The 26022-nt window shown below is 41.1% G+C and overlaps 1 protein-coding gene across 12 annotated transcripts in view; it reads left to right on the top strand.

The window, feature by feature from the left end:
* Svil (Supervillin) overlaps positions 1-26022 on the top strand; it is a 390519-nt gene that overhangs the window by 89248 nt on the left and 275249 nt on the right. Inside the window, exon 1 of one of the 12 annotated variants that reach the window (XM_072296137.1) lies at positions 6026-6529. The exons of 10 other annotated variants lie outside the window; for them this stretch is intronic. The gene's annotated coding sequence lies outside the window, so the exon portion shown is untranslated. Of the gene's footprint in view, positions 1-6025; positions 6530-19100; positions 19440-26022 lie in introns of those variants that run through there. One more of the 12 variants, XM_019058283.2, reaches the window with a different exon arrangement.

Genomic DNA, 26022 nt, shown 5'->3' with positions numbered 1-26022 from the left:
TTGCCAGCAACACTTTGACGCTGGATGTCCAAAAATTAGTACAAACCTAGAACATACCTTGCATATTAAGGGAAAAGTTTAATGCCCGGTAATGCCCAAACTCTCGGTACTGCTCCATGTAAAATGATTACTTTCAAGCGGGGTAATTTTCGTCAAAAAAAGTTCTTGCCCCGTGCTATAGATCATATTTCAATGAAAGTTCATATAACTATGCAAGAACTGCTTGGTCTCAATTTTTATCTATTCGTTTGTTAATCCCTCCTCCCTTCCCTCGAAAAAAGTACCGCAATGGCGAATCACACAGAGTTTCCCCGGAGAAATTTTTAAAAAAAAATAACCCTTCACAGATGCTGCTGAAGTCGTTCAATCGTTTCCCTATCAATTTATTTAGTGATTCATCCTTTCTTAATAAAGGTATACATCAGAGAATATCCTTTAACGTCTCAGTCGCATCTCTCTAAGAACATTCTCTGCATACCTTAAGGTAGATAGCATTCCAAATTCCTCTCATTTGCATAATTTATGCTTGGCTAACGTTTCGGAAAGGGGAAAAAAGGAACTGACTGCTCTGGCATAAAATTCGCTAGTATTTACATTTTACCTTGTGCGTCAGCGGATTTTTTTGTCGGAGAACGCGAAAGCAAGCAAGAGAATGAATGGTTGAAAGCATCGATTGAAAGGTGACGAACCGACAGGCTCCGTGGTCTCTTGATTGATCTCAGTAAAAACGGCCTCAGACGTATGTCGCTTTCTCAGCTTTTCAAAATTCCTGCTGTTTCATTTTTTCCTTGACTAAGAAACGTAACTCTGGCAATTTCACTCATATACAATTTCCGGATTTTTGCTTTTGAGTAGAATTGTATACAGTTGTACGTTAATGCATTATTTAGAACCAACAAATAGGGATCAAAATCGTCGAAAAAATAAGCATTAAGAGATTGAAGAGAAGGGTATCCTGTTTGAGGATGTTAACGCGCAATTTTCCACTCAGGAGATATTCACATATTGCAGGGAACTAGAAAATTTGCGAACAGTTTAAAGGCGCAACGAAAGTTTCACTGGCAAAAGAAATCCAATTGCCCGAGACCATCTTGGAGTCCCTTCAATTTTCCTTGATACTTTACGCATTGCATTGGAGTTAGTTTAGTTGCTCATCCGACTCAAACCCAACTAACAACGAGATCACAGGTTTTAGTACTGGCACGGGGCACGCGCAAGTACATCAGTTGATTCCATGCATTAAATAAGCAAAACTCTCCCATATCAACTCCAGACAATGGATGCACCGAAAAAAAATTTTATACGATGATTTTTTTTTCAGTAAAGGACTTGGTTATTTTTTATTATTCACAGGATATTAAATGTTTCACCAATGAGGAAGTTAGAGTTTTTTTTAAGGAAATCTCTTTGGAATGGAAACAATTTTCCTCCCCTTAAATTGTTTCCAATAATTCAAAACATTCCTAAACCGCAAAAAATTTTTTCATTGAAATCCAAGGAAATGTCTTCCAATTATAGAAAATCTTGTGTGATCATTTTTCAGGGTGCGCAGCCTTTTTTTGTTCCTTACTTATGAGCTTTATGTTTTTCTATGTTTTACTATCGACTCGCAAATGTTACGATCCCTTATCACCTGATGAATGAACTTCCAAATCCAAAATCCCCAAACATGGTTTAGACCATCGAAAACGGAGCATGATTGCTCGAGGGATTTTGACCGTGACCATGAAGCAGTCAATTTTCTTACAATTTTAATTGTTCGAACTCATCTTAAAAATGTTGCGCTCCGCCAGTAGGACGAGAACGAATTAAAAGCTTGATTAGCAACGGGCCAAAGACGGCCAGCGCTCATCCATTGAGCGTTATAAAAGCTGTAAATAGAGCAAGGAGCAACACACTCTTGTCACATCTGTGATGAAACACACAATTTAAACGTTACATATTTTATGAACAGAGCACAATTAGGGGTCTCATCGACAGCGATTTAATTTAAACGTGGAACTTAAATGTGATAACATTGCCTTCAGAGCAGATACCTCAAGACTGCTTCATCTGAAATCGATATTCTTAATGGATTTAGATGGTGGAAAAAGAGTGTTGCGAACTTGCAAAATCGCCACTGTGTAATTATGTCAATGATCTCCTTTATCTTCCCGTAACCACAACGTTAACCATGTGGGGCCTTCATAAGGGGAGGTGCCGTCAAAGGGGCGACTATAAATACAACCCTTTCATAAAATACGTAACGCTCCAGAGGAGGAAACGGCCTGGGCCTGCACTACGGATGCGTTACGTAACGCCGGAATAAGTGTTTGGCGCCGATATTTCAAAAATCCAAGGTGAAAGATTAATGCGGTGGATCAAATTCCCATTTCCAACGTTACGTATTTTCATCGACAGCGATTTGGGCTGCGTTAAGTAGAAAGGAACCAAGCCACGGTCAGCTAGGGCCAAATTTAATGGGGCAATTTGATTTTTTACATGAAAACTGTCGTGCAGATTGTCGTGCTTTCAGTGAATTTGCAGCATAGCAAGTAGCAAATTCCTTATAATTTTCGCAGGAATCCGCATAAAAGTTTTCTCGTAAAAAATTAAATTGCCCAGTTTTTGGCAATAGCTGATATGGTCTGGTTCCTTTCCACTAAACGCGGCCCATCCAATGGAGATGTTGCATGTAAGAGGAATTTGCGATTTGACTACTAATTTTTATGTAACAGTTCGCGAGAAACACGATGGTGCCACTGGTTTTCTCTGAAATCAACTCCCAAGCTCAAAAAAAGCTCTCAAGTTGAGGCCAAAATGGTGGGGATATCCCACGCTATCCTGAGAGTCCACCTCTACATCAAAACAAACTCTCCATGCAAAGATGGAGAGCAAATACATTGACAGGGCTGCCACCTTATTTGGGGACTCTAAACTGAAATCACGGCAACCCTGTCAATGTATTTGCTCCCTATCTTTGCATGGAGAGTTTGTCTTAATGTAGAGGCGGCCTCTCAGGATAGCGAGGGATATCCATCCCCTCCATTGTGGCCTCAGCTTGAGAGCTTTTTTTGAGCTTGGGAGTTGATTTCAGAGAAAACCAGTGGCACCATCGTGTTTCTCGCGAACTTTTACTTAAATATTAACAGTCAAATCGCAAATTCCTCACACATGCAATATCTCCATTCTAAAGTGGTGAGTAAATGTGATAACAGCGCTTTCAGAGCAGATACTTTGAGACGCATCAATCAGCATCGAATATCACGGGTTGAACTAATCGACGCGACGCTGGACCGCGGCCGGACTGAGACACTCGGCAGACATGCCTTAAGGTCACCGCACACATCATAAAGGAAAGTGGAGCAGTGGTCCCCTGCGCGAGGAAGAGCCAAAAGAAATCCTACACAGATTAATTTCTAATTGATGACAGGGATTTCCTTTTCCGGCCCCGGATAGCAGCTCCACCCCGTCCCGCGCCGGTGGCGATTCTCGCACCATTTGAATCCAGTATAAATAATCGATTCAAGGTGAGGTAGGACGATATCGATATCTCGGCGGATATCGATTGTTTTACATACATTAAAAGCGAAAAAATCCAATGTTACTAATGCTCTCTTCACGGAGAAAAAAACTTCGTGCGTGGGACCCGAAGTTGAGGTCATATGGATCTCTGAAGTTTTCAGATCACGTATCTAAAAACTTGAGGTCCAGCTGCCGAAGTTCGGGTCAGACATCTGAAGTACTCCGGTGCATACCGAAGTGCCTCGATGTCTGACCTGAACTTTGGCAGCTCGACCTCAAGTTTTCGGATGCGTGATCAGAAAAATTCTGAGATCCATTTGACCTCAACTTCGGGTCCCATGCACGAAGTTTTTTTCTCCGTGTTAATTTCATGTAAATTTGACTTAAAAAGAGTTGTTTGTACACTGCAAAAAAGTTACGGGCTATATAGACGTAGATATCGTCCGTTCCGGGCTCAGAAAATATGATCTTATCAATTTCTTGATATGACTGAAATTTAAGCCGCCAGAGCGTGATTATTCGCGGTCAATTTCGCGTCGGTCGTCTCCTGTGGAACCGTGGCTTCGCGTCGATGTGAATGAGTGGAGGAGCCGATTTTTGACATCCTCGACGTAAGTGCACCTGTTGTTAAAATAATTCTTACGTCACAGCAGTCCGGCACAATGCGCGCGCAGCGGCCGTTCTTACTGACAAAGAATCGAAAATACGTGTTAAACGGTGTCTGAATGGCGTGGAAATTCGTTTATGTCCTGTGCGACCTTCGCTGATATTGTCTGCTTGCCTCTCGGCTCGTTCCCTTTTTATTTACGAGTGCGTCATTCATTTTATTGCAAAATTTAAGAGCACGGAGACGAAATGTATAATTTAGAATTTATTTATGAGTAGAACTAGGGACTGTTGTCCCGAATGGAAGAAAAGGAGGATTTAAATTCTAAATTTTTAGGGGTCAGTCCGGGTAAGCTCAGGAATGGTTCAAGGAAGATGGCCTTCTCCACTCTTCTTTCTTTACCTGAGGTTTAGGAAGTCCGAATTCTGAAAGGATCTCTGGAAATAGTTCATCCATCTAAGTGCGATAAAAATGTTGCATCGATCATTTTTTAATTAAAACCTTTGCCAATACAGTTAAAGCATACTGAGTAATTATGTGGAATGCCCCGTCATATTATGGTCAACCATTCTACCTCCGACTGAAATTTGAAGGGTTTTACTGAGTACTGACGAAAGACTGTTCAAAATAAGTAGCTTAAATCTCCCCGTCAAATAAATGTTTGATTAATTCATGATCGTTTTCAGAAATTTTAGCAACGAGTGAAAATGTATCGAAAACTCGCGTGATCCAATAAAACATTAATTATTCAGAAGATTGTCAGTAAAAACTGGTGTAAAATTTTATATCGTCTTATTTAAGTAAATTTAGCGTTTTGGTGATATTTTTTCCCCCTTTGCAAGTTCAAAAACACTCAAATATTTAATCAAACACGACAACAGTTGGCTGATTTTCATAATTTGACTGTCCGCTGAGGTATTCGACAAAATACCTGCAGGCTGATCATTGATATTAATGGACATTCCGATAGACAAAGAAGACGAAGAGAATGAGGGGCAATCCTATTGGTTGCAGCAAGTGGTTGCAATAGATCGTCCATGATTTTCCTCCTTACACTGGAAAAAAAAAAACACATTGGATCTGGAGTCTAGACTCTTGAAAACATTGACAAGAAAAAATACTCTTGATTCAATCAGATTTAAGCTTCAATCAAAAGGAAATCCGCTCAAATTAAGAGGCTGGGTTCTTGATTTAAGCTTAAATCTGATTGAATCAAGAGTATTTTTTCTTGTCGATGTTTTTAAGAGTCTGGACTCTAGATCCAATGTGTTTTTTTTTTCTAGTGTAGTCTATAAAAACCGTCAGTTTCGATCAGTAGGATCGCTCCATTTCTTCTTTGTTATCTTTGTCTTTTGCTCTGTCAATAAATTTCGATAATCAGCCCCCTGATTTGACAAATGACTTGCAACGAAAACGCGTATTTTTCGACCTCAGCCATTGATATGGTGTCTGGTCCTCGGCCAGCGCGTCGATTGTTGCATCCTTATCGAATGATCTTAATCGACATATCCCTATACTAGCAATGCTATTTATCGATCAAGGTCATTCGATAACCATTCAAAATTCTACCCGCTGCCCTGAAACCCAAGCGTGATAGAGGCGGGGACTCCAAGTTCAAGGCCGTTGCGACGGCAACCAATGGCATGGCGTGAATCGCGCTGTATCGATTGTTCTGCCATTTGAACCTATGGTGAAGAATCGATTATCAAGGTGTTCGCTGCGAACCCCTGTTTATCGATCCTTGTCCATAGGTTTAAATGGCATGACAATCGATATATCGCAAAGCACGCCACGCCACTGCGGCAACGTGATCCGTAAGACGCTTCTGGTCGTAATCTGCCGTGCTAAGGAAGAACGCCGTATGAGCATTCGAGAGTTGCCAAATTTACTTCGATAAAATGTTTATTTCTGAGGAAAGTTATGGATATTTTTCCTTTAAATTTTGAGAATCCTTAGGTGAAATTGCGAACAAAATTATCTGAAAGTTTGGCAGGAAAATATTCATAAGTTTACCAGGAAATTCGCGTTTTATCTAAGGAAACTTGGCAACGCCTGAAGGCTCATACGGCGTTCTTCCTTAGCACGGCAGTAATACCCTCAAAGCCTCCGGTGCGGCGGCTTTATGACGTTCATATTTTCTGAATTTGAATCTGATTAAAGGTGCATAGGTATTGAAACACGCACGGGCCGGGCTGGGCCGGTGTCAACAATGAGCCTCGGATATTAAAATAATTGGAGTAACGTGGGCCGAACGGTGGGCGTCGCGACGGACGGCCCTTTCTTCTTCTTCTTCTTTTTATTCTTCTTTTTTTAGGGTTGACCTCGAATTTTTGTGACACCCGGGTGGTCCGGGGGCCCTAGCCGATAAATTCCGGCGATGCCAATACAAACCACACTGTGATCCTTCCCGCGGTCCAGGTGAGATTCGTCCGGTGTTTGAATTCGTTAATTAGGTAAAGAATCTAGTTCTACTTCAATTTTCAGGTGGAAATAAGGAGGTGGCTCCTGTTTATGGGGCCAAAAAATCATCCGCTTTATTTATAAAAAAAGAAAAACCCACCCAGATTTGTCACCAACATCAGAGTGTTCACACACTGGAAAAAAAACACATTGGATCTAGAGTCCAGACTCTTAAAAACATCGAAAAGAAAAATTATTTGATTCAATCAAATTTAAGCTTAAATCAAGAACCAAGCCTCTTAATTTGAGCGGGTTTCCCTTTAAGCTTAAATCTGATTGAATCAAGAGTTCTTTTTCCTGTCAATGTTTTCAAGAGTCTGGACTCTAGATCCATTGCGTTTTTCTTTCCAGTGTAGCTAGTTTTCCATGTATGGAAAACTCGGAGAATATCCTCGGGAAAGTCTAAAACTTTGAAACTTGTGATCCGAGGTAGCTGAATGGTGTATGTCGTTCGGCTCTTGGAGTTGAGTATGCTCTGGTGAGCATAATACTGTGCTTGTCACGTGACTCTATTGAGGAGCGGGCCCTCCCAAGGCTCCCCCGAAATATATCGATACTCCGTAATGGAGCCTGGTGGATGTTCAATATGTTCATGTTCCCGACTTCCAGTTTCCACGCGCGTGTTCGGGGGCCCGTCCTCGCCCCCGGCCCCCCCCCCCTCCCCCGGGCCCATCTTCGCGTGTCGCTGGAGCCTCACGCACACCAATTTGGATCGGCATCGGGTTCATCAACTCGGGAAACGCCTCAAGTCCGGCCGCTCCCGTCCTTGTCTCTCCGCTCTGTTGCATTACCGGGAGGAATTATTAGGGAGCTCGCCTGAATTGCATGGGAAAATTGCCTCCTATGTATTCGTTGCCAAAGCAATACATAGTTCGATCTAAACTTGTTTTGTATAGATTAATTACTTCGGGAGAGCTAGAACATGTCGAAATATGGAGCTCTTAGGACCTCGAAAGGGCAGCCAACATTCTAACACAAAAAATGCGACTGCCAATCCTTAGATTGCGGAAAAACTGAAGTTTGGGAAACTTTTTTGGCTCATGATGTCACCCGAAGCTCATCATCTACCTAGTAGGTAGGTCAACAGCCGAAAGAAGGTGATAATTGTTGCTCCCTTATAATTTTCTATAAGGAAGTGTTGAATCCCCGAAAATAGAAGTTTCCATCTGTCGCCATTAGGCCAGCGGGCCGATTATTGAAACTGATAGACAAAGCGATAGGCAAAGAAGACAAAGGGAGTATAGAGCGATCCTATTGGTTGACATGGTTGGTTCTTATAGACTAAGGAAGAAAATGATGGACTAACTGTCGGGTCTTTGGTGGGTTGCCGTTAGTTAGTCCATCACGTACCTCCTATGTCCATCGCCACCACCCGCTTCCACCAATAGGATCCCTCCAAGTCCCTTTTATCGTCTTTGTCTGTAGCTTTGTCTATCAGTTTCAAGAATCGGCCTGCAGTGGAGGGTCTCTTGTCTCTGGTACTCTCCCTATACAGATACTCTATTCATGTCACTGGACACTGGAGCTCTGTGCGTGACGCATTTCACGATGACGGACGGGGAGAAATCCGGAGAGTGGAGTACGCGCACGCTAAGTAGGCCTTTGGGCTTTTAGGTCCTCGTCGGAGGCGGAAACGCATCGCAAACGGCGCGTTGCTAATGCCCGCGTTAGCTCGCCGATTCGTCGCTCCCTTCTCCGTCCCACCCCGTTGCCCCGGCTCGGCTGTTTAATTGATACTTATATTTATGCTCCCGTTGTGCGCGAGCACTCCCTCGTCGACGCGGCCGTGCGGGAAGGCGCGGCCGCCGGCGTCGCGACGGCCGGCGTCTTGCGACCGCCGCATCGCATGAAAGCAACGCGCCGCGATGCGACGGATAGTAAGATGACTTAATAAACTCCAAGCACGCCGCGTTGCCTCGTCCGGCGAGAATCCGCCCGTTTTCCGCCCGCAAGAAGAAAGAGGCTGTAAGAAAAAGTAGAGTACACTGGGAAAAAAAAACCCTTTGGATGTAGAGTCCAGACTCTTGAAAACATTGACAAGAAAAAGGACTCTTGATTCAACCAGATTCAAGCTTAAATCAAAAGGAAATCCGCTCAAATTAAGAGGCTGGGTTCTTGATTTAAGCTTAAGTCTGATTGAATCAAGAGTATTTTCTCTTGTCGATGTTTTTAAGTGTCTGGACTCTAGATCCTATGTGTTTTTTTTCCAGTGCACTCATCAGGCTCTTGGAGAGTCTTCCTTAGAGTGCCTTCTTAGAAAGCCTCTAGAAACATAGAGAAAATACAGAAGGTGGTGGCAAGCGGAGAAATGTACTTTTCCACGTCACAGCTAAAAATGAAGTCGCCCTTCTGATTGGTCAAGAGGATCGCGGGAGAATCGAGACCTCTTTGTTTAAAAGGGAGCGGGAAAGGTTGTGAGTTTCCCACTTATTTTAGTTCTAAAAACTTGTAACTATGACTTTTTTTGTTTCAGTATGTTTTTCTATTAATGCTCGACTGTAACTGAAAATGCACAGGTTCCATCATGAAATGTACTTTTTTTTTCTTTTGAACAGCGCGTCAGTCCGTGTGATTTTCTACGTCACAGCAAATCTTCAAGATGGCTGCCTTGTCACCACCTTCTGTATTTTCTGTATGCTCTAGAGACACTCCAATGGGCCGTTCAAGTATTACGTAACGCACTTAGGTGGGAGGGGGGTTGAGCCAGCGTAACAGTGCGTTACAAGAGGGAGGGGGCTTTTGATGGTACCTTTCCTTTCCTTTTGAATTCTAAGTATATCATAAGACCTACCTACATGACCTACCTATGTATCTGTCAGTTCGGAAACAACCATTTTAAAAATGTGTGTAACATGCGAATTATTCAAGCCGAGGAAACCTTTGAATTTCAACATTACTGGATTCTGAAAATTGAAGGGATGTGGCACCTGTTATTGCGTGAAAAAAACAATGGAACCGTAGAATGAATGGTTTTAAAGCGACGAGTTTAGGTCGTTTCAGAACGCACTGACTTCTACTTTTTTCAGAATTTCACGGATCGATAAAATAAGTTACAAGTTTTATTCCAGGAAATTCTCAAAATTTTTCAAAGTCTCGAAATTTTTCAAGCGTTAGCCCAGCCACACAATGTTTGTTGTTTGTGTATCGTAAAATTTTGGGATGGAGGCAAAACATAAGTCAAGATTTGACCAGACTGAGTATTTCACAACGCATTGCACCTGCTGCAACCAACAAGTACACAACTCCGCATCTTGAAATTGTGTCGTTGGTTTACGAGCAGACGTGAGGTGACTGCGCGGAGCATTGTTCTTTTGCACGCCAACCATCAACTCAGGCAGAATTTTATTGTTTACATTCAGCCAATCCCTTATCATCTCAGAAAGCGAGCAAGCGTCTGGAATGTCACTCCGACTTGAAACATTGATAATTCTTGGATGTGTGGTTGGAACTTCCGCAAAGGCTTGCGCAACGAAAGTTCATCAACGCAAGTCCTCCTAACGTCTGTTCTCTCTTTTACAAATGAAGAAGGCCGTTCTTGTTATTTTCGAAGGACATACATTGAAAACCTGCGGAAAATCTTACGTACTGTCAACTAGCAAAAGCTTAGAAATGGTTAAACAATTTCATATTTGGGATTATAAAGTCAGGAACAGTGGCGCAGACAAAAATTGTTTACGAAGGAGCGAAAATGTCTTTGATATCTGAGGTCAAACATTTTTCACTGGAAAGAGGGATGTCTATAGTTTAGAAATGTCTCAAATGTCCCCACATTAACATTTCCGGGCGGAGGGGGGGAGGATTCCGAGCGCTAGGGCGGTAGAAATCTTGAAAAAGAATCGTCCTAGGTGTTGACGCATCTAATGAGGAACAAGTTCGGAAATTTCGAAATGGTAATTATTCTAACAGAAAAGAGGAAAAACTTGGCACACTTTTAGTAGCTTTTAATGAATAAAACAACACCTAATTTCTTCTAGGATTAATTCATGATGTTTCTCTCACCTCAAACACTTCGCGATTCATCCTCGAAGGTAGACATGAATGCTGAAGAACGCATGATGAGCCTCCTGAAAGAAGTGTTCAAAATTGTCATTCACGTCAACTCCGAACATTTTGTCGCGTTGTTCGGGGTACGCAGAGGGGAAGCGTCTGCTGAATAGTAATATACGGTAGAGACGGCAACTGGCATTTCAGCATGCTTTCAATGCTGCGTCTTCACGTTGTAAATGCATGTAAAGCTCTATGCGTGATGCAAGGCTGCCACGTGTTTGCAAGATCGACTCGGTGTCTACATTGGCTTTGTTGGTTTTTGAAGATGGGAGGGGATCATTGCCAACCTTCGACGATTTTCACCTGGTTATCATCAACAGGTGAAAACCGTCAAAGGTTGGCAATGATCTCCTCCCATCCTCAAAAACCAAAACAAAACGCTGCCATATTTGGGCCCTAAGCCTCTCCATGGGGCCCAGTGGCCTATACTCTCCGTGTAAATGACCCATCATGAGAAATATCAACAAGTTACACATTTTTTTTCAAATTTATGCGTCCTTCGGAATTTCACTTTCCATCTCTGGTGTTACCAACTCGCGAAGAACAAAAATATACAATTCGACAACAGAGACCTAACGCCAGAAGTCTGCTCGTGATGGAACGCGTACGAGCTACGAATGGAACGAGTGCTTCACAATCGGCAATCAGTCATAGCGACTGACTTATCGCTTTGGGATGGGCCAGACCGGAGCCACCTTTTAACCCTGTCTTATGCCCCAAATCGCCGCCGCGGGAATGCGCCTTGCTTCTAAGTGAATCGGATCTGTTAAAACCCGAACATGCCTATCATCTGACGAACCGTAGAAGGCAGGCATTCTTGTGGGACCCAGGACCCATTAGAACTATGATTTTGGCAGTTTTTAAACTTTTAACGTGGACCGATTCAAGTGTAATGGACTTTCATGGAGCTCACCAGCACACCAGTGACTCTCAGAATTTTGAGTGCTGCGTCGATGCGAACTTGTGGCGCGCGTCTGGTCCTTGTGTTACATGGAACGGTATTTTTTCCGTCCTCTTCCTCTTGATTTATTTTTATTTTTTAAAATTTTCACCATACCGATGAGAAAAATATTTCTCCCTCCAGTATTTTTTGACCAAATCAGAGAAAAAATTGTGTAAATTTTGCCCTCGTTTGTAATGGGCCAGTTGTGCTGGTCACAAAATCGTATTTTGATGCTTGATTCTTGCAGATTAGCTAAAAATAATAAAATCTGTCCAAACGGCAACTTTTTACGTTGAATATTAACCGAGATTGAAAAATCTGGTTTTTGACGTCATCCATCGCGGTAATGACACCCGTGGTTTCTTCCACCCTACTTCCATCAGTCAGTAACGCTTTGGTTACTAAACGTGAAACTTGGATGGAAACTAGGTGGAAGGAACCAAGGGTGTCACTACCGCAGTGGATAACGCCAAAAACCTGACTTTTCTAAGGGCGATATCTCGGCAAATATTCAACGTAGAAAGCTGCAGTTTGGACAGATCTTATTATTTTTAGCTAATCTACAAGAATTGCTAGCTACGGGCAATAATGGGTATAAACTATAGGAGGTAACTTGAAATATGGCAGTTAGCAACCTTGACAAACCTTACTTGGTAGAGGAATTCACTCGATTTAGGTTTGAACCTAAGAATACAATTATTTAAACTTTGGTGTGTTGCACAGTATCATACGCAGTTGAAGGCGTTTTATATTGGTTCGACCGCAGTGAGGTCTTGATGTGTTGAATTTGAGTGCTAAGTCTTTTGAAATCAATTAAAGCTTAAATTTGTGTCACGGGCAATAATAGGTATAAAATGTGGGAGGTAACTTGAAATATGACAGTTAGCAACCTCGACAAACCTTACTTGGTAGAGGAATTCACTCGAGTTAGGTTTGAACCTAAGAATACAACTATTTCAACTTTGCTGTGTTGCACAGAATCATACGCAGTTGAAGGCGTTTTATATTGGTACGACCTCGCCCTACGGAAAGTTAGGTCTTGATGTTTTGACTTTTATCACTGTTTGCACTGCATACATTGAAAGTATGATAAGTAATTTTCATATCAATGGTGAAAGTGAGGAAGTGCGTATCTCGGAAAAAACCATTTTCCAGGAGAGTAAAAAAGCTGTCTACATTCCTCTTTATTGTGAATAAATGTGTAATAATTTTTGAGGAAAGCAAGAATATGATGTTTTTTCAAGCTCCATCAGGACTTTGAATAATTTCTCGGACTGTTAGAAAATACGGTAGAAATGCCGAGATTTGCATTTTCGGCACTAAAAAATAACACTTCATTATGAGTTTTGTATTTTTGCAATTAGTGTGTTAAACCTGTTTTTTTGTGAATTTGGATCATTAAAAGGCTGAAAAAAGAGTTTCACGCTTACAATTCCTCATCAGGTAAAATTCAATTTGATCTCATATGGCCAGATCAAGCATTGACTGAATAGAAAATGACATTTAACCACGAGATACGCATTTCTCAAAATAATAGCGTTTTGAACCTGGTCTTGGTCATTAAGATTAAAAATAGAGTTTATTAATACTGAAAACTTGTTTAGAGACTTCAGTTGGTCCAGTACCGTGAGTCATCAATAAGTGAATCAGAGAATTGGTTTTCGTCAGCAACTTTTACACCATAGGTAGGTAGTAGCACCAGAAACTGCAGACGTTAACTCCTCGCTTATGAGATAATTTTCGACATTTTTGATTTGGTGAATGTGTTCTACTCGACATTTTAATGAGGAGGCACGTCTTTTACTCAAACGCCTAATTCTCCCTGTCTTGTGTTCCGTCCGGTTACATTGCAGTGTGCATTGACCTCCGTCTAACGTAAGAGCGTAACCTCATTTTCAAGTGAGCCCTGGAAAGTGTGTTGTCTTACGGACGGTAGGGCTCACCGCAAAATGCAGTAACGCCCTTACGTCAGCAGAGTGACGAGATGAATGTGCTCTTCCTTCCGGGTGACGGCGCGGCGGCAGCAATCAGCATGCCACAAGAGCGGGAACGCATACGAATAATCAGCTGTTGGAGCCAGATTCCGCGGGACCGAAGAGCTCCAATTTCTTGCAGCCGTCGGTGAAAGTCATTTTGGAAGTTTTACGAGGTTAATTTGTGAGTAACACCGAACTGCTTTTATTGTTGCTCCGCGCAGATCTCTACGCAGTTGCCGTTTCTGCAGCTTTGGAACGGAACCCCATTCATTGAAAAAGTGCGAGCTGAATATGATAAAAGCGTCCTACTAAGAATCACTAACCGAAATTTAGTATTATTCAGGGCCGGATTTACATACTTGCCGCCTGCATATTGCCGCCCCTTTCTCATTCATTTTGAAGCATCAATAAAAACCATCAAGTGAACGCGCCGGAGGGGGAGGAGTACATATGACGCGTCAACTCGTGTTGGACACAGTTTTTGCAAGCCCTGTCAACATTACTACCAAAAGTTCACGGAACTTGGCGCGGAAGTTAAGTTCCGTAAACCTATCTCTGTGTGGACAAGGCCTTCCATTTATGTGAAATGTACGAGAAAATTATGAAAGAAGAAACATAAATGTGGTTTAATCATTTTAACTTCTGCCGCCGCGCCGCACTGACCGCATTGTGTTTGGCGCAACGCGTGAAGTATTCCTACAGTCTCGTATGCGATATGCATTTCATGCCGACTGCTGCTGCACGCACTGTGTTTGGACGCAATGCGTGAAGTGTTCATGCAGTCTTGTAGGCGCTATGCGTCTCACGCCGTCCGCTGCTAACCGGAGCGACCGCACTGTCTTTGACGCAATGCGTGAAGTATCCATGCAGTCTTGTAGGCGCTAATATGTGTTCATGCCGACCACCGCGCCGCGCCTACCAATCCAAGCAAATGTTTTTTCAGTGCTGCATGACGCTGTCTTAATATCGATCTATCGTAGATTTAAGCATTTTTCCGAATTTGGGCTTGGCCTTTTTTCTTCCTCTTCTTCTTCTTCCTCTTGATAACAAGTAGACTCTTCCTGGACGACATGGCGCCAATGGGATACAATACAAGATCGAGTGTTCGTGGCTCGCAGATCGCAAGGCGAACGCGTTAAGCCCTGCTCGAAACCGAACGAAGACTCCTCGAACGACCTTTCGTCGCTCGCCCTCCTCTACTCTCGATATATGACGCTTTCTTTACCTAACTCAAAATGCAACGATTTTGATGTGATAAATCACGCAACCCAGACCACTTTTACTGTCGGCCGAGAGGTCCGTGGTTCGACTCTCGCATGGCCCTTATCTAATATCCGAACGGGTCGTTTCCGATCTTGCTCTCACGCGCGCCGCGCCGCCACCGTTTCAGTGAATTCTGGAGCAATCTTAATCCCAACCAGACAATAAATTTACAATTTTTAATAGAGGCCGTTCACTGCTATCACCCCCACAATGTTGTGCCCGAGTTACTCCAGAAAAGTTATCCACTGGAAAAAAAAAGAAAAAAAAGAAGAAGAAGAAGAAAAAAAAAAAACACACATCGGATTTAGAGTCCAGATTCTTAAAAACATCGACAAGAAAAAGTACTCATGATTCAATCAGAATCTAGCTTAAATCAAGAACCAAGCCTCTCAATTTTAGCGGATTTCGTTTTGATTCAAGGAAAAATCCGATTGAATCAAGAGTATATTTTCTTGTCAATGTTTTCAAGATCCAATGTGTTTTTTTTTTTTTTTTTTCCAGTGTCGCTTAGATTTGTTCAATGTTAATCATTTATCATTGACCGAAAAGTTTCACTGAAAAAAAAGTTAAGGCCTATACAGACATACCGTCGTTCCGGGCTTAGAGGCGGAAAGTTCTGGGTACCGGAGCCGTAGCTTTGACTGCTCCGGGTGCTGCGCCTGGAAATTTCGGCCTCTAAGCCCGGAACGCGGACGGTATGTCTATATATAGCCCGTAAGTACAGCTTCCACGGCCGGAGTTTTTTTTTTTTTTCAGTGTGAGTGATTCATTAAGCAATACTAACCAAAAATGCGAAAACTCATCAATCATCATTATATTAAGCGAAAAGAAGCGTTGACTTCCGAACTTCACTTGTAGTTGTCTCATCCATCGTTTAGATTGTTAGTGCGGGGTTTTAGAGTATAATGTCCCTGCCTTCAACTTCTCATCTGCGAAGTTTAATTTATGCCAACTTTGTATCCTGCCATTTAAATTTGGTCAGATTTCCTCTACAGTTCCGGGACCGGTTTTGTCACAAAGTCAATAAGCCGTAGATCTACTGATCTCTCACCTGTTTTGATCATTTTTCGACGGCTTCGCATTTAATCCATTAACAAATAAGCGCACAAGTATTCATTAGAAGTAGGATATTATTCTTAGTGAGGGCGGTAATGTGTTCATAAGACGATTTACTCTTGAATTTTAACGGCATCGCCAACATTTTTTCCAGTGGTATTCATAATCTCAGGACAATGGCATAGCTCATGAGTAGTTGACTGTTTCGCTGTAATCGTCGTCTTGCATCTATTCTCCCTCTCTTTCTGTCTCATTTAAATCACGTTTATCGCACCGTTGAGCATTAGAATGTGCATACAACTGGATTTTTCAATGTAAAGCTGTGAATGTGGTTTAACCAGTAGGCGAATAACCGTATGAAAAAGCGACTTTTCACGCGTAAAATTAGGTTTGGACAAGTTTGTTGAACTGCGGTGTACCGCACGGTTTTAATGGCCATAAGCTAGCGAGGAAATGCACCATCTACCGCTAGAGACAAAGACTTGTTAAATAACTGTACTGAATTGTTTGTTCTTGGTGAATTTTTTTTTTCTTCGCGATGCCAAAGAAGAGTCAATGAAAAACAAATGGTCTCATACGTCATTTGGATCACACTTCGCAATCAGGAACTAACATTTCTGGCTCATCCATGTAACACATACCAAGTGCCTCTATCCTCTGCACTGGAAAAAAACACATTGGATGTAGAGCCCAGACTCTTCAAAACATCGACAAGAAAAAATACTCTTGATTCAATCGGATTTAAGCTTAAATCAAGAACCCAGCCTCTTAATTTGAGCGGATTTCCTTTTGATTTAAGCTTAAATCTGATTGCATGAATCTAGAGTATTTTTTCTTGTCAATGTTTTCATGAGTCTGGACTCTAGATCCAATTTGTTTTTTTTTCCAGTGTGGCCGAACAATTTCCTTATTTTTCGTGGCACTTGCACGTTTTTTCGCCGAAAATTAGGACATCTACCTAAAAGTTCTCAAATTTTAGATTTTTTAAATTTCAGAAGACTTCGCGTTACAATTTTTTTTCTTTCTTTCTTGCTTTTGTGCAATTTTTTGAAAAAAAAGTCATGAAATAGTTTGGGAATGTTCAAAAGTCATGAACAGACATGGAACAGTGAGAGAATTTTTAAATTGTAGAAAACCTTTCACCCTTTACAACCAACCGACCGACGAGTAGTCCGTTTTACTCAAAGAAAATGTTCGGTAATAGAAGTCTAATGTTTGGACCGGTAGAGCCGAACCCTAGTTATGAGATCCAAACTTGTAATATTTAACTCCAGCTATGAATGGCAGATGTGAATAACTCAATTTTCAATCCGCTTGATAGTTTTAACGGCGGAAATCGTCAGTAGCGTTGCGTGCTTTGCGATCTATCGATATTTCCCCATTTAAAGCTGTGGTAAATAATCGATTATTAAGGTTTTCGTTACAAACACCCTGTTTCTCGATTATTTTCCATAGGTTTAAATGACAGATCAATCGATGTATCGCAAAGCATGCCACGCACCTGAAATCGGTGTTCAACGAGTCGCGGTTTGCGTAGCGGTCTTATTTTTTCTCGTGCCACAGTATCAAATTATCACAAGCTACTCCTCTCTACATCTCACCACCGTTTAACTCAATTATTCATCGTTTATCGACGCGGAGTCGTCGTTAGCAGACCGTTGGAAGGTGAACCGCCAAGCAAGATCGACTTAACGTCGAAAAATAATGTCTGCTCGAACGAGGAGTCACGTGGCGATAATTTCAGTCGATCGGCTCATCACCTCAATTTCCAGGGGCAAACATTATTCAGAACCTCATTTCCATTTCACGCGGAAAACCAGGATAATCCATTGCCAAATCTTTTCGATGGAAATTTGAAATGGTTTTTTCAGTCCGCGTGCGCCGCGCTAGTTTGATTATCCGAAGAAAATCTGGAAAATAGCCTCTCCTCAGTGCATACTCTTGCTGATATGTGCAGGGTTGCCACGGTCAGAGAATACCGGGAAAATTGGGAAATGTCGGGGAAATTGACCCAAATGTCCGGGAAAAATCGTCAAGTCACCTTCATTTGCTTTCTCGAATGGGTATGGTGTTGCGAACAACAAATTTTACCCGAAAATTATTTCTAACTACAGTGGTAGCCCGTAAGTCGAATTGTGTAGGGACCAACAAAAAATTCGACTTCAAAGCGGCAATTCGTTTTAATCGATTCTCCACTTAAACAATCGATTCAATCGGCAATCCGTAACCGTAGTTCGACTAAGCAAGCTTTTACTGTACATATGTCTTTTTAACGGAATCTAAAATGTGTTCAGTGGTCAAGGAATTTCACGAAAATGTATCAGAAAAATGCTAAATTCTGTGACAACCCCGTATAATTTGACTGTCCGCGGGGGAGGGGGAGGCATTAAGAACAAGGAGACCACCTCTTTTCGGAAGAATGATTTTTTTAAGGTGGATCCGGAAATTGGAATTTGAGTTTCCAACGGAAAATACTCTCTAATCGTAGGTTCCCTGACGCTTTTCCTACCGAATGTTTTTAACTTCGAGAGTCAATTGCCTTGATGGAATTTTGGTCACGATACTCTCGGAGTTTTCCATCAAATTTTAATAGTAGAGGCTGTGAAAAAGAACCACTACTGAACACCCATGCTTGTAGAAATTGGAAATTGCGCGATCTCGCGATCCTGGATTGCAGTGAACTTGAGGCAAACGATTGCGTAGCATGGTGTCAAAAAAAAAGTTTTTCTGAGTTTTTGTTGACACCTTGATCGTCCAAAAATAAAAAATTCTGACTCGTGAAGGATAATCAAGATGTCATCAAAAAAACTTTGAAAAACCGCAGGGTGTCCAGCATCAGGAAAAACCGGAAAATATCAGGAATTTTGGCCGATCAGGAAAATATCAGGAAAATCGGAAAAATCGGATGTTTTATCAGGCATTTTCCCTACGCAAATCTCCTCAGCAAAGAAAGTCTTATAATGCTTTTTGTCTACCGTGCCAGGAGTCGAGAAAAATCAGAAAAATATCAGCAATTTTCAAAATGAGAAAATCAGGAATTTTTTATAAAATATTAGGAAAAAATCAGGATTTTCCAAAACGAAGAAAAAAACTAGACATCCTGGTTTGTTGGCACCATGCTACATAATATCGTTTTTTCACTTTTTTTTCTTTCTTTCCAATGCATCTCACAAATTTGGTGCACCGTAGCCGCATTTTGCATCGAAGTTATGCCGCGTGGAGAGGGAAAGCGGGGGAGGGGGATCCCGAGGTGTGTTCGGCAGGCGCCGCCGTAGCAATTTTTTTCAGCGATGTCGAAACGCTTGCAGCAAGTTAGCGAGCACGAGCGGGTTTCGCGATGTGAGGAGCAACTCAGTCTGTGTGTTCAAGTGTCTGGTTTCTGGTGTTGAGTGCCCCGTGGCAGCTTCCACTCTCGTAGTGCCATAAACGCCTCGATTAGGCGAGTTCAGTGCGTCAGTGCCCCTGTGCCCCCCCCCCCCTTTCTGATGCCCCTAGCCCCCTCCCCCCTCCCTAATTCACCTGTTTTTGTTGGAGTTTCTTTCGGTGTCCGTTGCTCTCCGTTTGACAAAATGACTCGCTCAAGGTATGGAAAATTCTGTAGATTTCAAGGCTAGTTTGAATCTGGGAATAAAGAGTTTGCTCTAAGAAATATAGGGTGTGTTCTGCAAGAAAGTAGATACCCTCAGCGGTTTCTTGGTTTTCTAAGTAAAATATTCGTTGTGTTTAGGTTTCTTCGAAACTGGAAACCGTCGAGGAAAATTATTTTCATCTACGGATGAGCATAATTTTTTAAGTTTTCAAGCTTCTATCGAGGAAAATATTTATTTTTTTCCTCGGAGTTTTTCGTAACCCATTTATCTTTCGATGATCGCCGCGTTGCAACCATTTGAACCTTTTCACCTCCATTTCGTTAGCTTTTGTAATATAACTTAAACTTCCAGAAATCCTGCAGAGACATTAATAGCTTCAACAGCTAAATGTCTAGAAACAATAATAAGTAACTATTCAACTAACTAACTAATTGAGGAAACATGCATCCATCAGATTGGGCTGTTTGACAATGAGAGGATTATAGACGCACCACGCATCGTGTTTCATCATCTAAATTGCATGTACAATGTGAAATGCATTAAAATGTCGGATCAACTGAATACTGAGTTTTCATCGACTGTCTGGAGGAATAATGTCACTCACTGCTGTCTTGCCTGAAACTATGTCATTTTTTGCGCACTTAGGACTCTCTCATGTGTCTCGTTTTCATACAATGATGATGAATTTTTCCGTTTTAACTATTTCAGTGATTTCATCTCAAAGAGATTCGATGAATTTTGAACTAAACAAGATTTCGAAAATTTGACACTCACTGCTCTCTTCGCTATCACGGCAGTGTTACTGCGGAGTCTTTAAGGTGATTCGTCAAGCTCACAAGAAGTGGTCGAACTGGCATGCGATATATCGCATCTTTTAGGTCAAAAATCTCGGCAGATTTTGAATTTTCAGCAAACAAAAGGACGATAGCCCCTGCGCATGAGCCTGAAGAATCATTCTAAACCCAAAAATCGGTAAAATTCAGAGAAATGAAAGCAGGATAGTGTTTGGAAAAAAACATCGCATTCGATTCGGCTATCGATTTCGGTATCGAATGCGAGGTTTTTTTCCAAACACTATCCTGCTTTCATTTCTCTGAATTTTGCCGATTTTTGGGTTTAGAATGATTCTTTAGGCTCATGCGCAGGGGCTATCGTCCTTTTATTTACTGAAAATTCAAAATCTGCCGAGATTTTTGACCTAAAAGATGCGATATATCGCATGCCAGTTCAACCACTTCTTTTGAGCTTGACGAATCACCTTAAGATGTTCCGTCTCTGAAGTGCGCCCTCCGCAGGGCGACACGAGACACGACTTCGCACGCCTTACGGCCAGGAAGACTAATTTTCCCCTCTAAATCGCCCCGTGACGCATGAGCGGAAAACTGCGGCCGAAGAAAATTACGAAGAGGAGGGAAATGCATAAATTAAGTAAATATGAAAATAATAAAACTCCACGAAACTATAGGCGGGAGCCATGTACGCAAACCGGTTCAAAAAAAACTCGCCGGCGGCTACCAACCGTAACCGAGGCATCCAAGTTGCGCTGTTGCGGGACTGTCCTAACATTCCTAGATCATGCGCAAACGATAGGATTGTCGGGAATTTTTTTCGCAGCATAGTATGTCAGCCTTGCCTGACTGCTTGTATCATTTTTACCACTGCTTGAATAGTTCATTTCGTCACAGGGTGCGGTTAATTTAGGGTCACTCGGGGCCCTCTGCGCCCCCCCTTTCCTCCGCCCCCCCCCTCTTGATCTCCCCGAATATTCGCTGTAACCGCAGTGAGGGATTAAGTTTGCCGCTAGCTATAGCAGACATACTTCGGTGAGCCGCAGAGACAGTGTAAAGTTTGGCCCTTGTTGCTTGCTTGACACCCTCAGTAAGTCGGTACGATGAAATTCATCGCACTGCGTTTATTTCCGAAAGGAATCAACATTTTTCGCGCGTTTCATGCCAAAATGACTTTTCGACCATTAATGTCTTGATTGCTTTTATAAGCGTTTTCACGTTGAATCCATTTGGGGTAATCAACATTTTCACATCTTTTTCTAATTGCGATATTGGGATTAATTTTATATTTGAATTCTGAAGGGTATAAGTTTCGTTTGTAACGTATTCTCGGAGTGCGTTTTGGATGAAAAATAAGAATTTCGTTATCACTTACGTTAGTTGAAAAGAAAATGAGAGGAATTGCTCATTCTAAATTAGAAGGATGAAAGGCGGTTCGTAATTGGCGCATCACTTTTTTCACATGCGTATGTCACCGATTTTTAGCAATCGCCGGCAATATGCAAGCGGCTTTTAAGCTATTTTGTATAATCACAATTATATGCAATGGTGGAGATGTAACGAAACGACTCCGAACAATAAATCCTAAGCAACGCCTCTCTTTTCTCATCCTCAAAGTCACCGTCCTGAAGATTTAGTTTACAGTGGTCCTCTCCAAAAGCACTGTCTCGCCCTTGAGCGCCTTCAATTTTAGTGATACCCTACGCTATGTCGCGAGGTTAGTTTAGTTGCCAATCCGAACCAAACCCAACTCAGGTCACGGATTTCATTACACGTTCTATTGAGTGTGCCAGCTATTACCATTATTATACGGAGGAGAACATATTTATTTGAATTGTAGGTAATACAGTCTGTACTCTTATCTTGTTCCTTTATTTATAAATTTTATGCTCTTATATTTATCAATAGTAGCTTGAAAATTGTCGGCGATTGCTAGTTTTCTGCGACACATCGTCGACTTCCGGCCAAAGTATCATAGGCGCTATGCGACGTTTAAAAATTCCCGCCGCCAGTTTATTTTTTTACAGAGCTCTTGTTCAACGAAGCTATCCGAAAATTTCCCTGAATTTTATTAGTGCTGCCGATGAAATTCAGTGAAATTTTCAAACAGATTCAACCTACAATTTCTCTATAAAAAATAGAATGGCGCCGGAAAGGTTTAAACATCGCATGGCGCTTGTGATACTTTGGCCGGAAGGTGACGACATACATACTGCGGTTGGAGTAGAGGAACGAAAATTCGGCCGTATTCTTTATGGTTACGAAGCATACACTGGAAAAAACAACACATTGGATCTAGAGTCCAGACTCTTGAAAACATTGACAAGAAATTATACTCTCGATCCAATTAGATTATTGCTTAAATCAAAAGGAGATCCGCTCAAATTAAGAGGCCTGGTTCTTGATTTCAGCAAAAATCCGATTGAAACAAGAGATTTTTTTCTTGTCGATGTTGTTAAGAGTCTGCACTCTAGAACCAATGTGGTTTTTTTTTTTTTTTTTTTTTTTTTTTTTTTTTTTTTTTTTTTTTTCCAGTGTACGTTTTAAAAATTGGGGATATTTTATTTCTGTTATGGGTAAATGTTAGCATTCTAGTAGGGGAATCTGATGTCCTGATTTCGAATTATTTTCCTTGATTTCCGGTCTGACAACGTTAGGTATCGTTTTACAAGGAGATAATATTGGCATTGGAAAGGGGGCGTTTGGATATTCATGCAGGACGATGCGCAAAACGAGGCCGAGGGAGAGGAGGGGGGCTGGAGAGGGGGGTGCGGGGGTGCTCAGGACGTATCAGTTACATGCCGTGACGCTACTCCGTGCTTCTTGATTAAGGTTATTTACGTTCCTGGTTCCAAATTGTTCAGCTTTCAAGTATATTCCATTAAGTCTCGTTGTGGCTAGTACACGAAAAGAGAATGTGTTTTTTCATAACACAAATTAATTCATCTGTCTCAACTTGATATCGAGCTCAAGTGAAACTTTTGATGACAAATTCAGTAGCTCAAGGTGTTGGCTCTGAATGGATAATGTAAAGGAATTAAAAAGTAATCATATTTATTCTCATCAAAGATTCACGCAGAAAAATTTGAAAATATCCAAAACTTTCAATATTAATTCATCAGTGAGAAATAAAAATTCTTATTTTACGTCATGAATGGTGCACCGAAAAAAATAATATGCTGTTTTAGCATCTAGGATGTCAAAAATGTGTCTGGTGATCCCAAGATGCTGCCTTTACTGCCCCCGCAGTTAATTTTACATCCTGTGAATGCAAATTCAACTGCGTGGGCAATTAAGGCAGCATCTCAGGATCACCAGACACATTTTTGACATCCTAGATGCTAAAACAGCATATTATTTTTTTCGGTGTGAATTCAGATTTCTCGCTGACGAAAAAAAACATAATTAACGTAGTTCCATCATCCAAAGGATAACACTATCGTGCGATAATTATGCATTCATTTCAATTGGGTACATTAACATTGATTACATAGGTGTTGGAAACCGATTCGATTGAAATAATATACTTGTTTCAATGTCGGATCCCTGTGATGACGTCACGTCTAAAATAATCTTCTATCAAAAGTCACACAATGATGGGATAATTGAAGGAGTGGAATCAAGTGCATTCTGTACAATAGAGTTCAAGGTCAAATTAACAGTCATTGCAATTTTACACCGACCGCAATTATTGAGTTTCCTCGTCGCGCTAAAAATACGAACTGCATTCACAAATTAACTGGCTCGATTTCCATTCATTAACACGACCGCTCTGCAACTGCAATGGAAAGTAATCAAAATGCAACGTAGTGTTGCCGTTTTCATCCCTTTATGTCCTAAATTATCATCTCATACACACGCTGTAAGGTTTTTTTTTTTTTTTTTTTTTTTTTTTTTTTTTTTTTTTTTTTTCAAATCGGGCCGATTCACACCACAGTACACGCTAACTAAGTCTACGCACTTAAAGATTACGATAGAAGATCCGCCATCTTGATTCTTGCATTTACTTTTAGTGCTAAACTGACGTCACGCGATCCTCCGTCACCGTCTAATTTTTTTTAATTAATTTACTGAAACCTTTTTAATCTCAAAAAGGTTAAATTAATTATAAAATTAATCTAAAAGGTTAAATTTAATTATAAAGTTAGTTTTAACCTTATTTTTCCGAGTTAAGAGAAAACGTAAAAGCAATATCCTAATAAACCCTACATCAACATGCTATACAAATTCAAGTGTACTGCACGGATCTTACTAAAATTTTACAACGATTTTTATTTTAATTAATGTAACAAATCTGGTGCGAAAAAAACGTATGGTTTTGTTCTTCACCTTTGCGGGGTTTCTCAAATCTCTTTTTTTGTGAATTTGTCTCGCTCGGACTTGGAATGTAACGTCTTCAGATCCCCTGAGAACTTTCAACGCCAAAGTTATTCTTCACCAATTTCATTCCTTACAAGTTCTGCCGATTAGGAGGAATAAAGGATTGTGACTGACGATCACGTTCTATTGAAATTTGTCTCTGAGGTGTTTATCAAGTCTTCAATACTCTCAAACAAGAATTCAATTGCACAATGGTGTCAACCGATATTCGCGATGAGTTTAGTGCAAGTGACAACGTCTATAAATTTTCCAAATTATTTGATATGAGATTAGCGCATGTGTACCTCAGCGAGAGAATGAAAAACATGTGATTGCTTTAATCCGCAGAGCAGAAGATACAATCGCAATTTTTGCCTTCTTTTGACGGTTTCAATCACAGTTATGAGCACGTGTACTCAATTCCAGTATCAGTAGCACTCATCATTCACTCAGTATTCGGCAATGCCCCTGAAGCCCATTCGAATCGTTGTATCGAACCGCTATCAGACGTGATAATTAGATGACTCGGTAATTGATCTCAATTAATTAGTTGCCACTCAATCCTCATTTTCATAGAACGTTCGTACATGGAATGATGAATGAAATGTGAGGCTTTTGTTGTTCATTGATTAGACATTGACCACCTTCAAATGGACGTACTTCTGCCAAACGGAACTATGTGCATCATGACGTGAGCCCTGTTATGCATGTATTTTTATGGGTATCAGGGTTCTTTTCTTAATGCACATAGGTCCGTTTGGCAGAAATACGTCCAAATCTAGAATGCGTCTGAGAGAGAATAATGTAAATGATTTTTTGCCAGATAGTGTTCCGCTTTTCATCTCAAAAACACATGCCACGGTCAATGATTTTAGGGACAGAGTGTTCGGTTTAGATATGTAATAAGGATGTATGCCCCCGACCGTTTTCCTGTCCAACCCCCTGAAACATTTCGGGATCAGGCGTTATGCGTTACGCGTTACTCTTATGATTTTATACCATCGAGTATAATTTACAAATCGACTACCAGGAGAAGGATAATGGAATTTCATGTTATTTACCGGCTCAGTTTGGCGCATCCTTTTTTTGAACGAGGAGGAGGTCACATGAAAGTTTCTACGGACTTTGCCATATGAATTTTCGCAGCCTGCAGTTTATTCGGAAACGTTTATCGTCGTCATACGGACTGCGTAAGCAGTATTAATTTCAGGAATATTTTGTATTCCAAGTCAAAGAAAGATAAAAATCGACGATCGTGTCATATTTTTTCGAATCATTTTGTTACAACGTTACGTTTGGTTATCACGACTTCAAGAAAAAACGAAATAAACCGGGCCTGTAAATTTTTTGATACTGTATTACTGACCGTGTTAATAAGAGGATTTCATTCAAAGCAGCACTACCCTTAAATGACTAACATTATTTTTTT

Source organism: Bemisia tabaci, chromosome 2, assembly GCF_918797505.1.
Source record: "Bemisia tabaci chromosome 2, PGI_BMITA_v3".
In the NCBI taxonomy this organism is placed as follows: Eukaryota; Metazoa; Arthropoda; class Insecta; order Hemiptera; family Aleyrodidae; genus Bemisia; species Bemisia tabaci.
This window is presented reverse-complemented; position numbering and strand designations above follow the sequence as displayed.